This window comes from Aethalodelphis obliquidens, unplaced genomic scaffold (assembly GCF_003676395.1).
Source record: "Aethalodelphis obliquidens isolate GAN/ISIS:26980383/991018 unplaced genomic scaffold, ASM367639v1 scaffold43, whole genome shotgun sequence".
NCBI classification, from domain to species: domain Eukaryota; kingdom Metazoa; phylum Chordata; class Mammalia; order Artiodactyla; family Delphinidae; genus Aethalodelphis; species Aethalodelphis obliquidens.
Window position 1 is genome coordinate 14,423,245 of NW_020837987.1, and position 7,406 is coordinate 14,430,650.

Sequence of the window (7,406 nt, forward strand, 5' to 3'; positions counted from 1 at the left end):
CCCTCCCTCTTGGGAAATCGAGCTGTGGGAAATGAAACTCCTTTCCTTGGGGGCGGGTCAGATGCTCAGAGTCTAGTTGAGGCTGGAGGGGGCGCGGCAGCGGGGGAAGGGGTTGGGAGGAAGCAAATCAGTCTGGCCTGCCCGAGCCCTTGGTCCCCCTGATCTGATCGCAGGGCCCCTGTGTCTGCCCTCTTCTCTGCCCTCTCTGCCTCTTTCATTCTCAGAGCAGGGGGAGAGGCGGCCTCTGGCCTTGGGACTGCGTGTGTCCTGCGACAGCCTCTGAGTCCTTCTCTGTGTCAGCCGTCCCTGTGCTCTGGAGGGCCCTTGCTGGCCCCCGCCACATGGCCGCTCTGAGCTCAGTGAAACGGGCACAGCAGGGGACTCACAGGCAGCAGCTCGTGGTCGGTGGCACGAGCTCTGGGCCAGCCTGCCTGGGTCCTGAGTCTGGCACCTGCCAGGGGGGACTTGGAGCAGGCCTTCCCCTCTCTTTGGCTCCGGTGTCATCTGTCAAGGTGGGGGCCGCTCCTGTGCTGGTGGGAGTAGGCAGTGAATCCAGGTCGGGGCCCTGGGAACAGCAGCCGGGTCAGTACTAGAAGCTGCTTCTTAGGAAATGCCAGCTGCTGCCGCCGCGGGGGGTGCTAGAGGGATTCAGTGAAGGCCCCCTCAACCCCAGCCCTGCACAAGGAGCCCGTCCTCCCTGCGCTGAGAACCACTGTGACGCTCGGCTCAGGCTAGGGCTTCGGCGGGGGGCACCTCGGAGAAAGCGTCGAGTGCTTCTGTCTCTCTCCCTGGCTTTGGCCATCGCCACCCACTGTCCGTGGGCCCTTTTCTCCTCAGGGGCGAGGGGCAGGCAGTGGGAACAGGGTGACCCGGCTCCAAGGAGCCCCTGCGGGGCTCATGGCTTCGGGACTTCAGCCAAGGGGACCTATGGTGGGTCCCTTGAAGGGGGTGGGCAGAGGCAATCTTGGGGATTTTTCTGGGGGTTGGAGGAGAGAGCACCAGGCGAGTGGTAAGAAGGAAAGCCAGAGGGCGGCAGGTGCTCTGCAGCAACCAGTTGGGAAAATCCAAACAGAAAATCAAAGAGGGATGTGGTTTGATGGAGGTACGGGGGTGGAGGGGGTGCATAACAGTGAGTCAGAAAACATCTGATGTGGGTGGGAAGGCGGTGGCCAAGAAGGAAACAAAATCAGTGAGCTGGACACTGAGAGAAAGCCAAGGGCGCGAGTCAGCAAAAACCAGCAGCGAGAGGGTTGCCGCTCTCTGAGGTGGCCTGTGCTCAGAGCTCTGCCCTGGGCAGAGGAGGAATCTGAGGCTCAGAGGTGGCCAGGGCTGGGCAGGGGCGGACCCCAGGACTTGCACAGGCCTCAGAGCTGGCAGGCCTTCCCATCGCAGACCCCGCCTGCTTTATTCGCAATGACGTGGAGGGTTGGCGTGCCATCGCGTCAGGACCGTACACACCTTGTGAGGGAGGGGAACCTGGCCCGCGGCGGGGAAGGCACTTGCCCGGGGTCCCACAGTGGGAAACAGCAGAGCTGGGAGTCCACCTGATCCCAGGTCCCTGCCCCCACCCCGTCCCCTTCCCAGAGGCCCCTCTGCTCTACGGCCTCATGGCAATGTCCCACACAGAGAAAGGGAGCAGCAAGAACATGGAAGCAGAAAGGGATGGAGGCAGCAGAGCCAAGGGGCTCCCAGGGCATGTCTGGGCAAGGAGTGTTGGTCCGCAGAGCATCTAGGGGGGCCCTCCTGGGGTCCCTGGGTTGACCCCCTGGTCTCTCCTGCACAGGGTCTCTGTTCACAGTCCCCCCGGCTCCGGGCGCACCCCCAGTTCACCCCCTGGACTCTGTGGAAGGCGTGCAGCCTTACCCCAGAGACCCCATGCAAGGAGTCAGGTGGGGAGGCGAGCAGGACTCTCGGAGGCTACGAGGGCAAGGCCTGCTCGGCCTCCTGGATGCTGACAAGGTGACGGTGGGTCCTGCTGAGTACCGCGTGCCCGACACGCTACACGTTCTACTTCATTGACTCCAGTGACAACTCTGACAGGGTGGGTTGAGCTGTCCCCATTTTACAGTGGAGAAAACTGGGGCCCAGATCAGGCACCAGCTAAGGGGCAGAACCTGTGTTTGATCCCAGCAGCCCGGCTCCAGGATGGCTAACACTTGGTTAGCTCAGGCCCGTGGACCGGGGATGGGGCCCGGGTAGGGGCTCTCCGTGTCGGTGCTATGCAGTTGGGACCGTTTTTGTGAGGAAGGTCCTGTGCATTGTAGGACGTTGAGTAGCATCACTGGCCTCTACCCACTAGATGCCAGTAGCGCTTGCCCCTCCAGGCTTAACAGCTACAAATGTCTCTAGACATCGCCAACCATTCCCAGAGGAGGGGGAGGCAGAATCGCCCCGGCTTAGGGTTTGGTTGATGCTGGGTGGAACACCCAAGAGCGGCCAGATACGGTCCACAGTCCAGTTGGCAGGAAGAGACATGCTGGAAGGCCGTACACCAAAGGTTGTTTTGGGGTCAAGAGATTATGAGTAATTTGGGGGTTGCTTTGGTAGAAATGACTGGATCTTCCAGACTCATTCCTGATAAAATCAGAGATTGGTGTTAGGGCTGAATTTACGGTATTAGGGTATGAATTAGGGTCAAAGAGTGGTTTGGATTAGGTTAGGTTTCCTAAGCTTGTGAGTAGGAGACACAGGACACACAGTGAGAACTGAGGGTGGCGGCAGATGGTGGGAAAGACCTGGGGCTTTTTCAACCCTTTCAGGTAAAAATTGTCTCTAGGGAGAAAACCCTACCTTATTTGGCTGGCTTCTAGAACCACAATGACAGTTCTAACGGGGTTAGGTCACATCCAAAGCAGCCAGAGACCTGGCCCCGCTCCCGCCGCCCCCCCCGGAGGGCCCTCTGTGGCCCCTCAGGGCAGCTACTAGTGATGGTGGCCACAGAGATGGGCAACGGACAGGGCTAGTGCCTTATATATATTCTTTCCTCTGAGTCAGTCCAAAGACCCTGAGTGGTCAGTATTAAAACTTTCCCCGAGTCTCAGAGGAGGGCAGGGCCTACCCAGGGGATGCCAAGGGCCCCAGACAGAAGTCGGGGGTCCAGACCTGGATGGGGAGGGGTGCAGAGGGCAGAGGACAGACCTACTTGAGGCCCTGATCCCTGGCCTGACCCCTAGACAGGGGCCCCCTTCCCTCAGAGCCCCCTTGCCCCTCCTTCCCCAGTTTCCAGAACCCCAGGGCTCTGATGGGGGGGCACTCACTGCATGGCTGGCTCTGGCGGGCTCTCTCAGCGCCCATGGCCTTTCTGGTTAGCCCGGGACAGAAGTCATCGTTGGGCATATGTGAAACCGGGCTGAGTAGTGCTGGCTCTGTCCTGATTCCCTTGTTAGACCAGAGATGCCAGGGTCCTGGTGTGGGATCAGAGCAGTTGGGAGGCTGTGGAGCGCAGATGCCTCCTTCTCGAAAGTTTTTTATTACGGAAAATTTCAAACATACATAAAAACAGACTAGGATGATGAAGCCAGGTGCATTCATCGCCTCATAGCCTATCTTGTTTCATTTACACTTTCTCCGTCCCCCACTGATTATTTTACAGCAAACCCCAGACATATTATCATTTTTGTAGGTGAATACTTGAGGATGTTTCTGTAAGACAGAAGTTGGCAAACGTTTTCTATAGACATCTGAGGCTTTTGGGGCCATGTGGTCTCCACCTCGCCTACTCAACTCTGTCCTCCTAGCAGTCACAGCACGTAAATGGATGGGTGTGGCTGTGTTCCAGTAAAACTTTACTTACAAAAACGGGAAGTGGGGTCACAGTTTGCCAACCTCTGCGCTAAAAGAACAGAACTTGGTGGGAGGGATAAATTGGGAGTTTGGGACTGACATATATACATTGCTATATATAAAACAGATAACTAATAAGGACCTACTGTATGGCCCAGGGAACTCAGTACTCTGTAATGACATATGTGAATAGAATCTAAAAGAGTGGATTTATGTATATGTAAAACTGATTCACTTTGCTGTAGAGCAGAAAAATAACACAACATTGTAAATCAACTATACTCCAATAAAAATTAATTTAAAAAAGATAAGAACTTATTTGCCTTTTCAAAAATAAAACTCCAATACCATTATCATATTTAAAAATGATATTAAATCAATGCTTACACTTCCCTGATTATCTCAAAACGTGTTTTTTTTTTCTTTGGGCCACGCCATGCGGCATGCAGGATCTTAGTTCCCCGACCAGGGATCGAACCTGTGTCCCCTGCACTGGTAGCACGTAGTCTCAACCACTGGACCACCAGAGAAGTCCCATCAAAACTTTTTTTTCTTTTAACAGTTGGTTTGAATCAACATTCACAGAGCCCACACTGCACCTGAGTGATACTGAGTATCTTTGACAGGAAGTGTCACTTTCAGTTCAGTGGATTTGGGGGTCTATGTTCTTATAACCCAGGGTGGGGTCTGATGTGGCCCCATGGCCCCAGGCTAGGCCTGAGCCTAGCAGAGCAGCACACCTGGGCTCTGCCTCGGGGAAATCTCAGCAGGTCATGGGGTTGAACCAGGATGGTGTCTGGAGGTAAGGTGTGGGTAGCGCCCAGGTGGGTCTCTGGAGTGTGAAGTGACCAGTGCCAAGGTGTGTGAGGGCTGTGGGAGAGGCCCAGGGGCGGCTCAGGACAGTTATGTCTGGCTGGGGGTTGGCTGGTGTCCACAAGCAGACCTGACTTCTGAGAGTGAGGGATTTTGTTCCTGGGAAGTTCTGCAGAGAGCTGCTGGTCTGAGGGCAGACTTTTAAAGCACCAAGGCAATTTTGAGGTCGACTGAAAACCCTGGGAGCAGTGGTGTGCTGGAGCTGGCTCACACCTATTCACGAGAGCCGACCATTTAATTTTCGGATCTCTTTTTTGGTTTTGCTTTGCGAGCCATTATTAAAATATTTACAATTAATTTTATTTACTCAAAATTCATCCCTTAATTATCTGATTATCTTTTACTATTACATATATACTCTTGAGGTGAATTAGTTGCATCTACACAGTGTGTGTCAATTTCCCAAATTTGTGTTTGGTGACTTCATCTTGGTGGCTTGAAATCAGCCATAGTGGGAGAATTTACACCATGGGAATGGGCATATGCTATCGGTCAGGGCTTTCCCTGACCCTGGAGGGCTGACTGCTACCAGCACACCACTGCTTGAGACTCATTTGTTTCAACTTCCCTTTGGAGATCAAGGCTGCTCGACCTCTGGAAATCTCTGGTTGTTTCAAACATCTGACTCTTTTTTTTTTTTTTTTTTTTTGAGGTACATGGGCCTCTCACTGTTGTGGCCTCTCCTGTTGCGGAGCACAGGCTCCGGACATGCAGGCTCAGTGGCCATGGCTCACCGGCCCAGCCGCTCCACGGCATGTGGGATCTTCCCGGACTGGGGCACGAACCCGTGTCCCCTGGATCGGCAGGTGGACTCTCAACCACTGCGCCACCAGGGAAGCCCCAACATCTGACTCTTTGATCCCCACCTGTGCCAGATGAGGCAGGGGCATCATCCTGGGGAAAGGGCCGGGCCATAACGGAGGCAGTTGTTTGAGGGTGTCTTGGAGATGAAAAGCGAGCCGTAACCATAACCCCACAGTCGCCACTCTTACCCCTAAACAGGGAGAAGAAATGCCGTAACAGCTTACTGAGGGAGAGATTCACCTTTAAAAGCCTCTGACTGCGAATTTAGCCACCACGCTTGTCTTCATGTTAATTAATGAAGAGGAACTTAAGGAGAGACCATTTGTCTGGACTGACAAGGAAATGCATCTGTTTTCTTCCTAGAAAGGGAAACTGCAATTACAATGAAGCCAGCATCCGCAGGGTGGTACCCAGTCAGCTGCTGACCCTATTGCAATCTTGGGAACGCCCCTGGCTCCCCCAGGAAGACACTGGAGCCATTCCCCCCATGGTGCCCAAGCACGGGAGCCCCCACTCTGGCACAGCTGTTGTGTCGAATTATTATAATCGCTTGTGTTCTTCAAAGTGGGGTGCCGAGATCCCTTGGGGTGTGGGAGGAAAATATTAGAACTTCAATTTGTTTTTATTTAAAAAAATACAACTATAAGAAAGCAATTAAGCTCCACTAATGTTTAATATGCAAAGTAACAGGTATATGCATTGGAAATGCAAGCTCAAGGAATTTTTTTTTTCTTATTGAGATTGTGTGGCCGCTGCCAGTGACCTCATGCGCAGAGAATTATCGTTCCTTTTTTTTTTTTTTTTGGCAGTATGCGGGCCTCTCACTGTTGTGGCCTCTCCCGTTGCGGAGCACAGGCTCTGGACACGCAGGCTCAGCGGCCATGGCTCACGGGCCCAGCCGCTCCGTGGCATGTGGGATCCTCCCAGACCGGGGCACGAACCCGTGTCCCCTGCATCGGCAGGCGGACTCTCAACCGCTGCGCCACCAGGGAAGCCCTGTCGTTCCACTTTTGAAACCCCAATGCTAGATCAGGATCTGGTAGGTAGTAGGTGCTCCAAAGATGGATGCTGAATGAATACATGTAGGTAAAACACTACTTCCTACTTTCTAAGGGGACTCAAGGCCTCCCTATCTCTCCTCAGCTTAGGCGAGGGAGTCAGATACGGGTCCCGGATGAAGTCACGGCTCACAGATGGCACAAAGGGCCACTGTTGCAGGGGCCGGAGCCTTCGGAGAGAAGCAACTGGGGTTGCCGGGGTCTCCCTCCTCTAGCTCGTTCCCCTCCCTCTTCCATGGCTTCTGCTGGGATGGGACAGTGGTTCTTAGAAGCCCAAGATGGCCTGAGGAAATGACTCATGATCATGACTTTGGGAAACTGGCCCATACATGTCCAGTGTCCTTGGGCCCTCCTTAGCCAAAACACGGCTTAGTGTGGCACAGGCTGAGGGAGGCTGGAGGGCAGACTTCCAACGCCCTGAACCAGGAGCAAGATCTGAGCGCTCGGCATCACTAGCGCCTACAGGGGCCAGGGTCAGAGGGAGAACGTCAGGCCAGTATCTGGAAATCACCCGATACAAAGCTGCAGCCCAGCTTTACCTGTTGCCCACTGTTGAAGCACAACTAGAACCCTCCGGCCAGCCCCAGGTAACAGGGAGAGGAGTGCCGCTGATGACACGCCTTGGGGATGGTGACAGATGACTGGATATTTCCATGTACTGGAAGATATGACCCAGCTATAACGGGTTTCCCCCCCTGCTCCTCTCCTGCCATCAGCACCAGAGGAAGCCACGTTGTGAACACGTGTATGTGTGTGTGTCCGTGTGTGCACGCCTCGGCAGTGCATGTAGGTTTGCTTGCTTCTGAATTTCAGACAAATGGCATCCCACTTGATCTGGAACCTGCTCTTTTCCCAACCTTCTTCTAAGTTATCCACATTAACAGCAGC

The 7,406-nt window shown here is 54.2% G+C and overlaps 1 protein-coding gene across 1 annotated transcript in view; it reads right to left on the reverse strand.

The window, feature by feature from the left end:
* IL4I1 (interleukin 4 induced 1) overlaps window positions 1-7,406 on the reverse strand; it is a 40,302-nt gene that overhangs the window by 6,399 nt on the left and 26,497 nt on the right. The window lies entirely within an intron of this gene.